We start from the raw sequence: 16,716 nt of genomic DNA, 5'->3' as shown, positions 1-16,716 counted from the left end.
CAAATTGAAATTAAATTAAATTAAATGTTAGACCTAGGAAAAACCCACTGAGAGGTCACAGCGAGACCCATATGGTCTTAATATTGCAGACATGTAGGAACTGTGTTTCTTATTAAGACAAGAAAAGATTTGTAAAATCATCACATGCTCCATAAGAAACATTTAAAAAATGGTTACATTTTATTTTTTATCTCTTTCTATATTTAGCATTTCCCAAGTTTAATAGTTTTACATTTTTTTGCTATGAACTGAGTATGCATTCAATATGTATCGCAAAAACAATGTTCATTAAGCTGATGTGATTAACTTAGAGATTTTAGAGTCATTTGATCAAAATTCCTCATTCAAAGAAGGTGAAGAAGACTCTGTCATAATGAGGGTTAAAGATAAGGTTCTTTGTGGATTAGAATATGGCTGCAAAGAGAGAGCATAAAAGGAATGAGAACAAATGCTTTAATTTTCACCATGGAGGGAGGTTAATAAATGAAGTGCCTTAGGAATGCTGATAAACCATAAGACTTTTTTTTCTGAAGAGTAGAAGGCACAATCAACTTTTAAAGGGGAGGGGGAGAAATGTTGAACTGATCATATCAAAATCCAGAGGTAGGTAAACAGATGCACTCTAGAGCTTTAACACTTCTATTTGCCCAGTGAGCGTGATCAATACCAAAACAATGCCGCTCCAATGATTAGAAAACCAAAGCAATTTTGTTGCTCTGCTTTGTTCTACCCCTCCCCGGCACAGCACACTAACTTTTGACAAATGCAGCTGGAGCGTGCATTTCTTGACTTTCCTAGTCACCTTGGGCAACCCTGGGCAAGCACTGCCAGAGATCATGCTATTCAGCCTCTCCATAAAATCAGTAAAGATAAATGTAAAGGTTTCTCTGTAAGTCATATCCCACTCTAGGGAACGGCGCTTATATTCATTTCCTAACTGAAGGAGCCAGCATTGTCCAAAGACAATTTCCATGGTCATGGGGCCAGAATGACTATAAGCTGAGCTACGCAGAAAGCTGTTACCTTCCCGTTGAAGTGGTACTATTTATCTACTCATATTTGCATGCTTTCCAACTGTTAAGTGGGCAGGCACTGGAACAAGTAACAGAACCTCACCTCATTGGGCAGAGCAAAGGTCTTGAACCCAGGTTGTCAGCTCTCCATTTGAGAAGCTCAGTTTCTTTAACCAATGAGTCATGGAATCCCCATAGAATTAGCAATCCCAAATCACTCTTGGCATGGAGTATTTTAATGGGTTGTGCAATTTATTCGAACTACATGGAGCAAAGGACTTTAGTAAAGGAGGCAAGGTCAGGAAGGAAGCAAGAGCAAACCATTCTTGGGGGTGGGGGGGAAATTTCTCAAGAAAACAGCAGGGACGTGTCCAGGAAGTTGCCAGGAGTCAACACTGACTTGATGGTTTAAGATGAATTAAAACTGTTAGAAGAGAAACACATTACAGAGGACAGGATGGGGAAATGTCAAAAGCTCTTCAAAAATTCTGTATCTGAAGTCTTGCAAAGCATAGAGATCTCCCATTATGCAAAAAAATGGAATGAAGAAGACTGTAAATATTTTGAACTTCAGAGAAATTTGGTCCTTTCTGCCTTGACTATGTGCCAAGAAACAGGTGTTAGTGGGAGGAACTGGGGAAACTCATTTGCCACCCAGAAAAAAACTCAAGATCATAAGTGTGTTGGCAATGTACTAGTTTGAAATCATAGGGGGGTTTTGGGGGGGGGGAGAGAAAAGCTTGATTGAGGAAAGTAAGGAAAATTAATCCAAGTTGAGCTTTTTTTCCCCAAGTGAACTGTTATTAACCTAATGCAATTCTTTAGGGCAGTGTCTTCAACTCCCAGAATGCCCGGCCAGTGCTTCACTCCCCGGCCTGGATTTGCCACAGGGCCAGGGAGACATGGCCCTTTGGTGTAGCCGCCATCTTGGGGGCTGAGATCTCGCGATATTTCGCGAGATCTCGGCCATTTCTGGAAGCATCGGCCATAGCCGATGATGTCGTCAGGGGCGGAGCCTGCCAGCCCTATGAAAAGGGCTGTGCAGGCTTTGGGCCTCCTTTTCGCCCCGACGATGACAGAGTGAACACCCACCCACCCTCCCTATCTTTCAGTGTGCCTCTGTGGGTCGCCCTTAGGGGGGCCGAATAGGAATTTTTGGCGGTCTCAGTATTTTCTGCGACCGTTTTTTCACCTATTCCACACTGCGGTGACGGATATGTGGTTAGGGGGTGCTTCGCCCCCTGTTTAGGCTAATTGGCTTACCTCTGGTCATTTGGGTAGGCAGGTTAGGGGCGGAAAACTGGGTGGTGTTTAGCAACTGCATGTTCTCCGTTGGGCATCTTTGGGGATGATTGACAGGTTCTCTCCAAAGGCTCATGATGCTAACGGCCTGAGCAATTGGGGGGAACCTGTCTTTGGGTCCCGCCCATTTCTTTCCCCTTGTAGGGGTTAGATGGCGAGACCTCCCACATGCAGGTGCATGGCAGAGATCCAGGTGAGGGCGGGGCCCTTCACCTGGATCAGCATGGAGCTACACCCATAAGTTGCCCCGGAAGTTTTTCTGACGTCATTTTCTGCCCCGGAAGCAATTGTTTGACCCTGCGGGTCCTTGTTAGGGTTATAGTTAAATTTATGCTAATTTAATGAATAAATTATGCAAATTTAATTAATAAACATGACCCATTTTAAATCCAGCTCTTTGTGTCCATGTAGTTACTCCGCCTCTGCTGCAATTCCCCAGCCAGCATTCTCTGGCTGGGGAATTCTGGGAGTTGAAGTCCAGATATCTTCAAGTTGCCAAGGTTGGGAAACACTGCTTTAAGGGACTAGAACTAGAATCTCATAAATTCAAGAATATGCAATATGCTGGAAATCTACCAGCCTTACAAAAGAGACAGAGTACAGTCTTCGAAAGATATGTCTTCTCTGCCACTGCTAGAGACTCACAGGTAAATTTGCATATCTTAAAATTCATATTTTGACAAGTTACAGTACTTCAGATTTCCCAGTCCTATAAATAAATTGAGAAAAGGTTCTCCAAACTGCCTGAGTAAGGGAATACAAACAAGATTTTTTTTTTGTAGGTAAATATGGGCTACAGGATTCCATTTGGTGAATTAATTCTTGATCTTTGGACTTTTTCTGGTTCTCTCCAGACACAGGGTCTGTGACTTGACAACTCTAAGACTTGTGGACTTCAACTCCCAGAATTCCTCAGCCAGCTTTGACGATCCCTGCTCCAGACTAAACCAAAATCAACAATAAAAGAAATAAACTCCCGCATCCACACTGGGACTGAACTGGGCCTCCTCCTCTTATTGCCATACATATTGTGATTGTCTCTTTCACATCCCAGTCATCCATACCAATTGTCAGAGAAAGCTGCTATTTTAACATCAAGCCACAGTACTGCAAGGATCCAGAAATTAGCATTAGGATCCAAATTTTGTAGAAGTAAAATTTGAATCAAACACAAATTGGATTTCCATATTTTGTAGTATACAAAGATATAACACTGTTTATATACATAATATTGGTACTAATAAGAAAGAAACATTAGGACAGGGATTGTAGGCATGCTGGTACACTTATGCATGCCCCTTACTGACCTCTTAGGAATTGGATGAGGTCAACAGTGGATAGTCTAAGGGTAAGGTTTGGGGGGTTTGGTGATGAAACTACAGAGTCTGGTACTGAGTTCCATGCATTAACTGCTCAGTCACTTATTTTCTGCAGTTGGGTTTGGAGCGGTTTATTTTGAGTTTGTATCTGTTTGCATCTACTCATATAATGTTGTGGCTGAAGCTGAAGTAGTCATTGACAGGAAGGACATTGTAGCAGATGATTTTATGGGCTATGCTTAAGTAATGTTTAAGGTGATGTAGTTCTAAGCTTTCTAAGCCTAGGATTTCAAGTCTGGTGCATAGGATATTCTGTTGTGAGTGGAGGAGTGGAGGGTTCTTCTCATAAAGTATCTCTGGATGCTTTCTAATATATTTATGTCTGAAATGCGGTGTGGGTTCCAGACAGATGAGCTTTATTCAAGGATTGGTCTGACAAAAGTTTTGTATGCTCTGGTTAGTAGTGTGATATTACTGGAGAAGAAGCTGCATAAGATTAGGTTAACAACTGTTGAAGTCTTTTTGGCGATGTTGTTGCAGTGGGCTTTGGCACTTAGGTCATTTGGTATGAGTATTCTAAAGTCTTTTACAGAGTGAGGGTTGTCTTTAAGGACTTGTTTATTCAGCTTGTATTTGGTGTTATGATTCTTTTTGCCAATGTATAGGACAGAGCATTTTTTGGTTGAGATTTGGACTTGATGTTTGACCATTCTGACACAAAGTCAAGGTTTTTTGGAGGGTAGCTGTTTATCGGTGGTGTTGAAGAATTTAACATTATTGGCGAAGACAACACAGTTGCTTTAATGTGGTCTCAAAGGTTATTTATATAGACCTATTTTGACAACTTATTGTCTGTTTGATAGTTACACAGTTATCCAGTCATGTAGGGATTCTGAGATGCCATAGGATTTCAGTTTTAGAAGTAGTTTATCATGAACCACTGAGTCGAAGGCTTTACAGAAGTCTAAGTAAATCTATTAATGCAATGTATATAAATTGCATCTATCTATGATCTTGTGCTGGAATATGTCTATCACATTCTACTAGAGAGAAGTTCCCTGAGGATGGGCTTCAAGACAAATCCAAAAGCTGAGGAGACTAAACCTCTGGCTTCAGTGATCAATTTAGATTGGATCCTGTAACATTGGATCCAGGGACACATATATTTTCCTTCATTCCTTTGGTTTTGTCTTGTTAAACCCCCCAAATCTGAGTACAGAAAAGCAATTCCATTCCTCCTTTTGCAGCTGACTTGCTTGAGTGAAATTCCATATATTCACCTGCTGGATATTTCTTATCACTTAACTACCTGGCTGTTGTTTAAATTCAAGGCTGCCATAATAGCTATAATAAACTTTTCCCCAATGACTCACAAAGATTAAACCCACTGGTATTGGCTGCAATTCAACAGATAAAGTAAATTGCAGAATACAACTCAAATTATTTCCTATTATATATAAAAAAACAATGTTAAAGATTTTAGATGTCATTTTCACCAGATGTTCAGAGATTTACAAAGCCCACAGGATCAGTCATTCAATAATTACTTGTAATTAATTTCTCTTTTTTTCTCTGTTTATAATCTCTTTTTTCTCTCTGTATATAGTTCAGAAAGTTTATTTAGATATTTAACTTGATACAAATTCATACCACTTGCTAGAAATAAATATCCCTTGATAGGTAATATGTGTTACAGACCTGCAAATATCAAAAAGCTGCAGTGAATAAACAGGTCTCTGTTGCATATTTGCAGGAAGATCTTTAGGGACCATTGGTTCTTTGCATTGTTGGTATAATGTTATAGAAGAGCCAGCTCAAAATCTCTTCTTTGTATGTATTTCTTTTCAGAGCTGCTACATAGAAGTAGAAATTTTTCCTGCATCTGGAAGAAAATAGTGCTGGACTTTGTAGGAAGAAGGAGAAAATGTGCCATTCAACAGTATTGTTCATATACTTGTCTCCTTCTATATGGCTTCAATCAACTGCTTCAGGTAGGGAATGTAAGTTCAATATGCTCTGTTTAAGACACTTATCATGAGAACAGAAACAGGAAAAGCTTCTTCTCTTCATGTATATCAGTTTAGAATTTATTCTGAAATATTTTTAAAACTAAAAAAATGGAACAGGATTTGAAGTTCAACAAAAGTAGAAAGGCCACATCCACATAGAAGCTTATGATGGAAGAGATAATAGATAAATGACCAACAGCGAAAGTTAAAATAACATGTGCCATCTGGTGAATATCAATTAAAGTAGATAGACAAAAGGGAAAGTTTTGTGAAAAGAACAAGATATATATGCAAACTCAAGTTGAGTTTCTCCTATCAAATTGACTACAACTACTATTGCAGCTCTGTAAATTTCAAGAAGCCAATTGGAAAAACACCTTGATATGGTGGGTCCTGAGGACTGAGCTGTTACAAGATGAGGTGCTGAGGAGATCCTGATTAAATCAGTTCTATAAAAATCTCTAGATATGCCACAGAGACCATCTTCAATTTGTTTTCTGTTTTCTTTCTGCCTATTTTCTTATCTCCTTTACAGAAGGAGGACTTCTTCTACTTATAAGAAGACTGAGAAAAAACTCAAAATAAAAAAGTTCCTGTTCATGTGAATAATATCTTCAAGTATCACCAATGTTCTACAACCTTGGCAGCTTTAAGATTTGTGGACTTCAATTTCCAGAGTTCCTAAACCAGTAAAGCTGGCTGATGAATTTTGGGAGTCCACAATTCATAAAGTTGCCAAGGTTGTAGATGCCTGGTCCAGAGTTTCTGATGTACATGGGGAATTTGAATGTACTTCAAAACCATCATTCTAACATGATAGATAACCAGTTGCTGAAATGATATTTTAGGGAGAAAAGGATAATGTGACCAAATTTTGTTTTAACAAGATGAACTGAACACTGAAGAAAATTTAGCTTTGCTCAAAATCCACTCACCTCTTCTTAAGGGTGATGTATCTGATTCTCTAGTTTCAAACCTAAGTACATCTGCTTCTGAGTGGAACGTTATACTTTCATCATGCTAAATCAAAAATTCATGCAGGGACCAAACTTTTCCCCGAGAACTTTAATTTCCAGAATTCCCAAACTGATTATTCTTATGCCTTCTGAAAGCTGAGAGAGAAATGAGTCTGGAGAGGACTGCACTAATTGATAGAAGAGAATATTTCTAGTTCAGGGTTGAACTGTGGGTCTTTGGTGCTCTCCAAGACTGATGGCTTTCTTGCAGATGTTTCATTACGAATGACAGTGTTACCTAGTTTGGCAATGAAACATTTGCAAAAACAACACCAAATTCAGAGATCATCACGGATCCCACTGCAGTAAATCACACCCATCATTTTGTATTTTAAATTATTGTTTTCTTGATGAATTATACAGACTATAGTCACTGGGTACATAACTGGCTTAGATATTAAAGAAGCCCTGATATAATATATTGAAATAAAATATTGCATTATGGAATATTTCTTTTTAGAGAGTTAACTGCTGTAAATGATCTGGAAGGAGAGTTGCAAGGCACATTGGGGATCTTCTAGTCCAACACCCTGCTTAGTCAGGAAACCCTATACCATTTTATACAAAGGGTTATCCAATCTCCTTTTAAAAACTTCCAGTGTTGGAGCATTTACAACTTCTGGAGGCAAGTTGTTCCGCTGCTTAATTGTTCTGTCAGGAAAGTTATCCTTAGTTCTAAGATGCTTCTCTCCTTGATTAGTTTACAATGATTGCTTCTTTTTTTTACCTTTAGGTGTTTTGGAGAATAGCTTGACTCCCTCTTCTTTGTGGCAGCCCCTGAGATATTGGAACACTGCTATCATGTCACCCATATCTTTCCTCAAACTAGACATACCCAGTTCTAGCAACCATTCTTTATATGTTTTAGCCTTCAGTTCCTTAATCAACTTTGTTGCTCTTCTCTGCACTCGTTCTAGAGTCTCAACATCTTTACTCACAGATGGCTAGCAATGATCTGGAAGCCCCATCATAGATGGGAATATCATGATGGAGAATTTTTACAACATAGTTGACCTCACAGCTTCCCTTTCATTATGGCTTTATGGTCAGGACCTACCTTTTATTATAGACCACAATTATTTTGAAAGGTCATTACTTAAAATTCATGTTAGAAAAAATATATTTCTCTCTCCATGTTAAATATAATTTTCAAATATTTTTTTTGCTTGTTTTATTGGCTATTTTAGGTGTCTGGGTGCAAATGCAACCCTGGCGTTTGAGAAGTGACATCAACGGCCATTGAGCTGAGAAGAAATTGGTCCAGTATTTTCCATCAAGATTACAAAGCAAGTGAAGCAGCAAAAGACAATTAAGCTCGTGATGCACTTGCTATCTGAAGTACTCAAGCAATGTGAATGCTAGCATAATTCAGTTCTTACTCGCTAGGCATGCAAATAAATCAACTTTAATGTCAATAAAGTCAGCAATGACAGATTTTATCACTAAGATATAACTAAGCGCTAATGACTGGGAAGAAAGCAAGCAGCTCCCGGGAGCTGAAGTGGTATTTTATTTTGTCCTATGTGAAGCCAAGGGTAACTGAAAAGCCTGGCCTTTCCCCCCCTCTATTATTAACTGCAAATCATTCTTGTCGTGTTAGAGAGCTGATTGTTTTTTCAAGTATTATTCACCATTAGACTGTGACTCACAATATGACCTCCTTCGGAGATGCTAAAGTCTATTTCCAATTAGCTGCTGCTTATTACCAAGATCCACTTTCACATATTAGAGTCTCTTTGTCAGCCAGCCCCAAAATTATATTTCCCCTTTCAAAGGACTATTTATATTCTGTGATCACTACGGAAGAGAAATAAGTTCTAAGACTAGAAAAAGAAGCCACCAGAAGTTGGAGAGTATGCCACCATCACCAGCACGAGTCTATATTTATTTCAGTAAAAAGAGCCAGTTCTTATCCCAAAGACAGCTTCAGTATTCGAATAAAATTTGTATAATATTTATGACAACATAAGATATTAGTGGCCCCATACAATGAGCTAGGGTTGAAATATATATCACTGTTGAGGATGCTGGCCCTCAAGTAGCATTTTTCAATTAGACCAGCCACTGGTTCTTTCCAACAAGAAATAGTATAAAACCTTCAGGTTCAAACTGAAACTAAGCAAGGAAATCAACCAATTATTCTTTTGTCTGGTTTTGTGTGAATTGGATGCTTATCAATTAGCTTTGTCGGGTCTATATATGCTTGGTATGCAAACATTATTGGTTTTATAATAAAAACTCATCAAGTTTTTTAATCAAGGAGAGAAGCAACCTAACAAATTTCCTGACAGAACAATTACTCAGTGGAACAACTTGTCTCTAGAAGTTGTGGATGTTCCACCACTGGAAGTTTTTAATAAGAGATTGGACAACCTTTTTTCTGAAATGATATATAGCAGAGAGTTGGACTAGAAGACCTCCAATATCCCTTCCAACTCTATTATTCTGTTATTTCGTGGTCTTAAAGGAAAACATTAGTTTTTTGTTTTTGTTTTTCACATTGAAATGTTCTACCAGAATTTCAAGGAAAATACAGGTGATTTCCCCTAAAACATCTAATACAAAGTATCTAAAATAAATGAGTTTTCTCTGAATAGGTATGTATCTCTGTGTATTCAGCACTGGTATATTCAGCATAGTTGCTCATTATGGTATGTTACCATCACACCTCCTTCTCCTCATCCCCCAAAATATACCATGGCTAGTAGTAATTAAGCCTACTGAGAGATCAAAAAGGGGCAGGAGCTATGGTCTTCCCATTCCCAGGCTCATCGTCTATCATGGCAAAATGTAATCCATGCAATCTAAGTAATATACAGCATTCCTGTCTGAAACCCATTTGAAAAGGTTTCATCTAGGCACATTGACAACTGACAATTTATAGGGCTTTGGATGAAATTACTGCTTGGGAGGATTTGAATGTGTGTCATTATTTTCTCTGATTCCACAAGAAATCCCACATGTAATACCATGCCTGTTGTGAGTTTTTATTCCAGAGGGATATGGGGTATGTTTTACAATGTCCGACTGCCACGTTTCAGTAGTTTTGGCTGACATTCAACAAATGTCTGAACAGCTAATAATGCACTCAGTCCTGTTAGTCTACCCATCTGTCTATCACATCTGCCCATTCCTATAAAAATCTACAATTAAGTAACAGGCCATTTCTCAAAATTCTATACTCTTATTGTTAATTCACATGGTTTGGGGAGAAATAATACTTGCATTCATAATAATTCTATATTGTTTATCTAGGATAAACAACATTTTTGCAAATTAAAAAAAATCCAAAACTAATAGACCATTTTCCTTTAGAGCTTTTTTAACGACATTTTAATTCATCAAACTGCATGTCTGCCACTAAGCACCCTATTGAAATAATAGAGCAACCTAGAAATGAAGCCTTTGATTGGTTATAGAAACCACATGGGAAGCAAGAAGTTATTTTAATTAGCATAAATTAGATCTGTTTCCAAAATGGAATTGTATAAGCAGGTGCTATTGTAATGAAGAGGTACTATTTGTAGAATAACACAATGGTTCTTATCAATGCAATTTGATTCACTGGGTTTTGTAATATTACACTCCACATTATATTTAAAATAGTAGATCAAGAAATGATCATGCTAATAAGTAGCTGAAACCTGTCTATTAAACTATTTTCCCCTCCCCAAAATGAGTTTCTTTTTGTCCAATGGTTTAAACTGTTGTTGGTGATTTTCAGCTTGCTTTATAAGGAGACACATCCATCACTTTGCAGGTCAAATGTCTTGATCTGAAAAAAATCCCATCATCTTCTCTGTGGATTTAACTGAGGTATGAAAAGGGTAGGGCACTTGATAGTCAAACTACCGTATCTGTGAGCAACATGACCACTAGAGGGCAATAAATAGTTGACCTGGTAGTTGTTTGTTCTAAACTACCAACAGGAGGTCATCAAATATTTTATAACTCAAATCTGGTAATGAAAAGATGGCTGATTATTCAGCAAAAGCTGATGGATTTATACATTCCTTATCCATCTCATAATTAAATATAAGATGAAAATTTGCACCCACTGTTTGATAATTTCTCTGAAATGTTTTCTTTCAGAAAAATAATAAAAAGCAGTTTATTTTTCATCAAACGGAATGAGAACACTTAAAAAAGACATATTTTCAAAAAGAAACCTGACTGGAGATAAAAAGCAATTGAAAAAGACAACCATATGCATTATAGAATTCACTGCCAAGACTGGAAACACAGAACACACAACCACCCATTGCTCACCCTCCACTTGCACACGCATCTCCATTTTCACAAATGAAGGGTGTGCATGCACACCGCTAGCACAAATTGAGTTTTGCATGCGTGCATGTACCTACCACTCACATGCCTCCCACCCTTCCCACACCAGGCAAGGCCAGCAAGCTGGAAATGTTGGGGACCTCTCCCTTTGAGACATCTGCCTGTGAAATACCATGAATGGTATTTCTCAGTCATCCTGTATTTGGTCCATGAAGTAAGGAATTTCTTTTCATCTCTGTTCTGCCGGGCTGTGGTAGGAGCCTCCCGAAAAATCAAGGGTACAAATTTCAGACACACACACATTTGAAAATTCAAAACAATGTTCTTTATCCCAAAATTCAAAATAAACTAAGCACTCTTTGTATTGCAAAGAGCACTCATCCCAAAACAACTGGGTAGTCTGTACAATTAACCTTAAGCAGTCATTAAGTACTTAGCTAGTAGCTGTGAAGAAACTTCACACCCCTTCTTCTTCCAACAAAGTGAGACACACACACACACACACACACATTGCTCTGCTTTGTTTTCAAAGGCGTGAAAAATCAACAAGCAAAGTCCAGAAACCAGCAACCCAGGATTCCTGATGAACTGCGATCAGATACTCTTTCACAATGGCCAAACCTATTTATAGCAGCAGCCCTAATACTGGAGCCCAACTTAACCACACGCGTCCTCATTTTCTCTTGTAATAATCCTTTAGTTGTTGTCTCCTATGCATCACTCTATGCATGCATAGGTCCGTCATAAGTTCTTGTTCAGAATCCAGGGATGATACAGATGATTGATCTCCTCCTGGACTGTCTACCAAACTCCCCTCTTCCCTGTCACTCATGCTGCCTTGGTCAGAGGAGGCTTCATCGGCAGATTCCATCAGGAGCAAAACAGGCCTGCGGCATGTGGCTGTCTCCCCCATATCCACCTGCACATTCCTTGGGGCAGGAGCTGGGCCCGAGCTAACCACAACAATCTCTGACACAGATTCAGTGTTATACTAAACAGCAGGTTATTTCTTTTAAGAATGATGTTCTACACTAGTATTTCCCAACCTTGGCAAATTGAAGATATTTGGACTTCAACTCCCAGAATTCCCCAGCCAGAGAATGCTGGCTGGGGAATTCTGGGAGTTGAAGTCCAGATATCTTCAAGTTGCCAAGGTTGGGAAACACCGTTCTACACTATCCCAAATTAGATGAATAGATTGACATTGTTTGGAAAATACTACACCAGTACTGGAAATACTGCTTCAGTTATCACTATGAAAGCTTCTGGTAGAAATCTCATTCAGATCAAACATTGGTGACATCATGGATTTGCTCATATAGCTTTCTTGGCATTGCAACAAAAGTACTTGGCTACAATTTTTTCCAAGATACTTTTCCCAATCCCCAAAACTAGCCCACTGTCCTGGATTTCCCTGATGGTCTTCAACACAGATACTAACAAAGCCCAATCTTGTTTAGTAGGTGATCCCAGATTATACTGTCCAGTTGCAGTTACTTTTACTATGACAAACTGTCAGTGCCAAAAAGGCAAGTGAAAAATATATCATTTAATTTCTGCTTCTTGGCATCATCTTTTATCCAATTTATTGAAGAATCAGTTTCCCAGGTTTAAAAGATAATGAACAGGGACATTGGAAAAAAAACTATTCTTTTCCTTCTGCAACTGGAAAAGTGCCCAAAGCGTAAGTGCCAATGCTGGAATGAGACTGGTACCCAATGATTGGGCAAAGTTATCAGTTCAGGTCCTAGTTAATTGCTTGGTTTTACACATTTCTGGCTCACAAACTCGAAACATCTGGTTAAAAGGTATTTTTAAATGAACACAAGGGGAAATTGAACATTAAAAACAGAATGAGGCCGATATAATTTAAAAGGAGTAAACACATAAAGCAACTGTTATTTCATTTCCCACACCTCTCTCCATGTTACAATACAACACTATAAAATAGACCTGAGTTTTGAATCATGTATGATGTAGGAAAATAAGGCCCTTGAAGAGTGTATGATTTAGCTTTAATTCTTCTCTGTTGCATGCTGGCATTGCACTTGTTATCAGATATGAAATTTGACAAGCTGGAACCTGGGCTGTTTTCATTCTTTGCTATGGTCGCATGCTTGCTTAGACTTGTCAGAGCCTCTTCCTCAAATTATTCTTTTCAGAAGCATCTTTGCATGGAAGCTGCCTTGGTAGACTGAGCAAAGCCAGAGGTGCCTTTGTAGTGCACCAAGGGCATTCTGCCCTTCCTTTCCCCTCTTCCCACATCAAACGGTTAAAAGAACAAGAAGCTCCATTTGAGAGATAAAGAACAAGTAGTGTGCGTTTTACTAAAAAATGGTGACTATTCCAGGGCTAGTCCAAATGCCCAACTATATATTGGACCTTGTGCTTTAGAGATTGAGAAAACAGATATGGGTAAAGAAAATGATACTTTCTTAGACCTTGGTCTGAAAGAAGAGGGATGCCTTTTGGTCGGGTGAAGGATTGCAAAGACAAGTCCTACTTCAATAAATGGGTCATTGCTTTTATGACAGCAGTGGCAAATGTTTTGCATTCACCTATTAAATTCCCTGAGTCCTCAGCTCTGCCAACAGAAGCCAAGGAAGCCAATTTCTTTTTTCAGGCAAAAGCTTACACTCTGTTTGTACTTCAGATCTAAGTCTTACCCCTCAGGGATTTAACATCCAATGATTCATAGCAGAGGGTATCTCCGGATTCTGGACTTAATGGTCTTATCAGGGAGGGACTATTTAATAATAAGGATTATCATAAATGAATAATGAATGCTTAATTTGCCTATTTCCAAATGCAATTATCCATCTCTGCTACAGTGTGGGAGGGGTATTTTCTTGTAAGTCTTGGCTTTCCACTCAGAGTCACTTATTGGTCTCTAGAATTTTTGCAACATAACTGTTGTCATCCCATAAAGCACCCTTTGGAATTATTGCACCCAAGCACAAACTTTTGATTATTCTAATTTGAAGGCTTTAGTAAAACAAGAAGAAATCGGTTCGATGTGCTTCTTCATTTGAATGCAGGAGATCAGGGACTACTGAATTTTGGAAATGTTAATATGAAGGATCTTGTATCTTTGGAGTCAGTGAAACTCATCAGTATTTGATAAGGATATAGTATTTGTGATACTATATAGATGTATGTGCTAGTTCTCTGCATCTCGGTACTGTGGTGGGGAAAAAGAGCAATCTTATATTATATAATCACAAATGCAAGAAACATTATTATTATTATTATTATTATTATTATTATTATTATTATTATTATTATTATTAATTAGATTTGTATGTCGCCCCTCTCCGTAGAAAACAGTAGGTGTCTGATCACACAATCATGGCCATCCAATTATTTTTAACCTCCTCCCCTATGAATTAATGTTATAACACATAGAGTCTGGAAGAGTAATGGATTCTAAAACCCTTTACTACTGGTTTACACATACTTGTGTGCACTCACAACGCTTCTATACATACACAGAAGCATCCAGACTTGGTGAGTAGTCTGGAAGAATGATATTGGAAAGAAGAAGGGGAAAGAAAGAATAAAAGGAGGAAATATTTCCTTAAAACCCTTACATTTCTAAAATGGCCATGTGTATGACCGTATTTATTCAGCATTGTTAAAATATAAGTGTTATAGAGCAGTGTTTCCCAACCTTGGCAACTTGGAGATATCTGGACTTCAACTCCCAGAATTCCCCAGCCAGCATTTGCTGGCTGGGGAATTCTGGGAGTTGAAGTCCAAATATCTTCAAGTTGCCAAGGTTGGGAAACACTGTTCTAGAGTCATATTTAAAAAATAAGATATGCATTATTTCACAGGAATTCATAATCAAATGGCTACAATGGGTAAAATAGCCAAGGGATAAAAGGCAGTGGTAAATGACCAAGGAAATACTTTTACTCATTGTTAAGCTTGGTTATATCACAAATAAGAACTAGAAAAAGAGAATTAAGCCCTTATTAAAGAGGTAGCATTTATACAGGAATGGATTTTACCTCTGTAGTGTCTTAAGTATACCTGCATTTTTAAGCATCATGAGAGGATAACTTCAAATAGGAAAAAAAATGTCAGGTGGAAAAGATTAACCTTGAGCATATCTGCACTACCGATTTATAGTGTCCCCCAGCTATCACTATGGCGACATAAAGCCTGACTGCATTAGTGATTCATTGCTGTAGTGATGGCTGGGGGACGCTATAAATCATTAGTATGGAAATGTTCCTTCTCCTCCCCAGTGCTTCGGTTCCAATTTTGCATTTGAGGGGAATCTACCAAGACCTCCATCTTCTCCCAAAGACAAGGCATACTATAGCTGGTCTGCACAAAACTAAATGACTGCTGCTGTTAGATTTGTGCAGACCAGCTATGGTATTTGTAGCCTCAACTTGTTCAATGTCTACATGTAGCTGATGAACATAGAGAAATCTGAAGCAAGTCTGATCTTCAATATATACAGTATATGAGAGCCATATCTAGTTCTCTTTGTTACCAGAAATAAAATAGGGCTATAAATATATTGAAATATACTTGGACTCAATAGGGTGTAGATAGGCACATATAATAGAATAACAGACTTGGAAGAGACTTTGGAGATCTTCTAGCACAAACTCCTGCTCAGGCAGGAGACCATATACCATTTTAACGGTTATCCAATCTCTTTCTAAAAACTTCCAGTAATGGAGCACCCATAACTTCTGAAACGTATCAGGAAAGACTTAATGAACTCAATCTGTATAGTCTGGAGGACAGAAGGAAAAGGGGGGACATGATCAAAACATTTAAATATGTTAAAGGGTTAAATAAGGTCCAGGAGGGAAGTGTTTTTAATAGGAAAGTGAACACAAGAACAAGGGGACACAATCTGAAGTTAGTTGGGGGAAAGATCAAAAGCAACATGAGAAAATATTATTTTACTGAAAGAGTAGTAGATCCTTGGAACAAACTTCCAGCAGACGTGGTAGATAAATCCACAGTAACTGAATTTAAACATGCCTGGGATAAACATATATCCATCCTAAGATAAAATACAGAAAATAGTATAAGGGCAGACTAGATGGACCATGAGGTCTTTTTCTGCCGTCAGACATCTATGTTTCTATGTTTCTATGAAAGCAAGTCATTCATTGATCAATTGTCCCAGCTGTCAGGATTTCCCTCCCTTACTTCTCTTTTTGATTAGTTTTCATCCATTGCTTTTTGTTCTGCCTTCAAGTCCTTCAGAAAATAAGTTGACCTCTTTTTCTTTGTGGCCTCCCCTTAAGATATCGGAACACTTCTATCACTAGCCCATTGTGTCATATTTTAAAGATTGGTCTATTGTAATATCTTTCAGTTGTGGATTAGACAATGCACTTACTACCAAATCAACTCTTTGTAGCTGCTGCAGGAAGTCCATTCATTTGAGGGGGGGGGGTGTTAATTAAATACCAAGAAAAAATAAACCACGGGATAGGAAGCAGACCTGTTGAAGAACTCTTGTTTTTGTAATTAAATAAATTAAACAATTTGTAATTAAATAAATTAAACAAAGTGCTCTAAAAGCTTTGGTAAACAGTTGTTCATGTTGAATTAGTTATATTCACACCAATATGGAACCAGTAATATGAAGGGTGAAACTTTATCCAGAGATTAATTAGAAAAAAAATGAAATTTACATGGAAACTTTGTACCACATGGGTGTGTTTGTAGCTGTTTCTTCCATGAAAGGAATTGAGAATCGCCCATGGATAAGGAGACAGAATGGAGACAGATT

This window comes from Erythrolamprus reginae, chromosome 1, assembly GCF_031021105.1.
Source record: "Erythrolamprus reginae isolate rEryReg1 chromosome 1, rEryReg1.hap1, whole genome shotgun sequence".
In the NCBI taxonomy this organism is placed as follows: domain Eukaryota; kingdom Metazoa; phylum Chordata; class Lepidosauria; order Squamata; family Dipsadidae; genus Erythrolamprus; species Erythrolamprus reginae.
The sequence above is the reverse complement of the archived record's forward strand: the minus strand, read 5'-3'. Positions refer to the sequence as shown.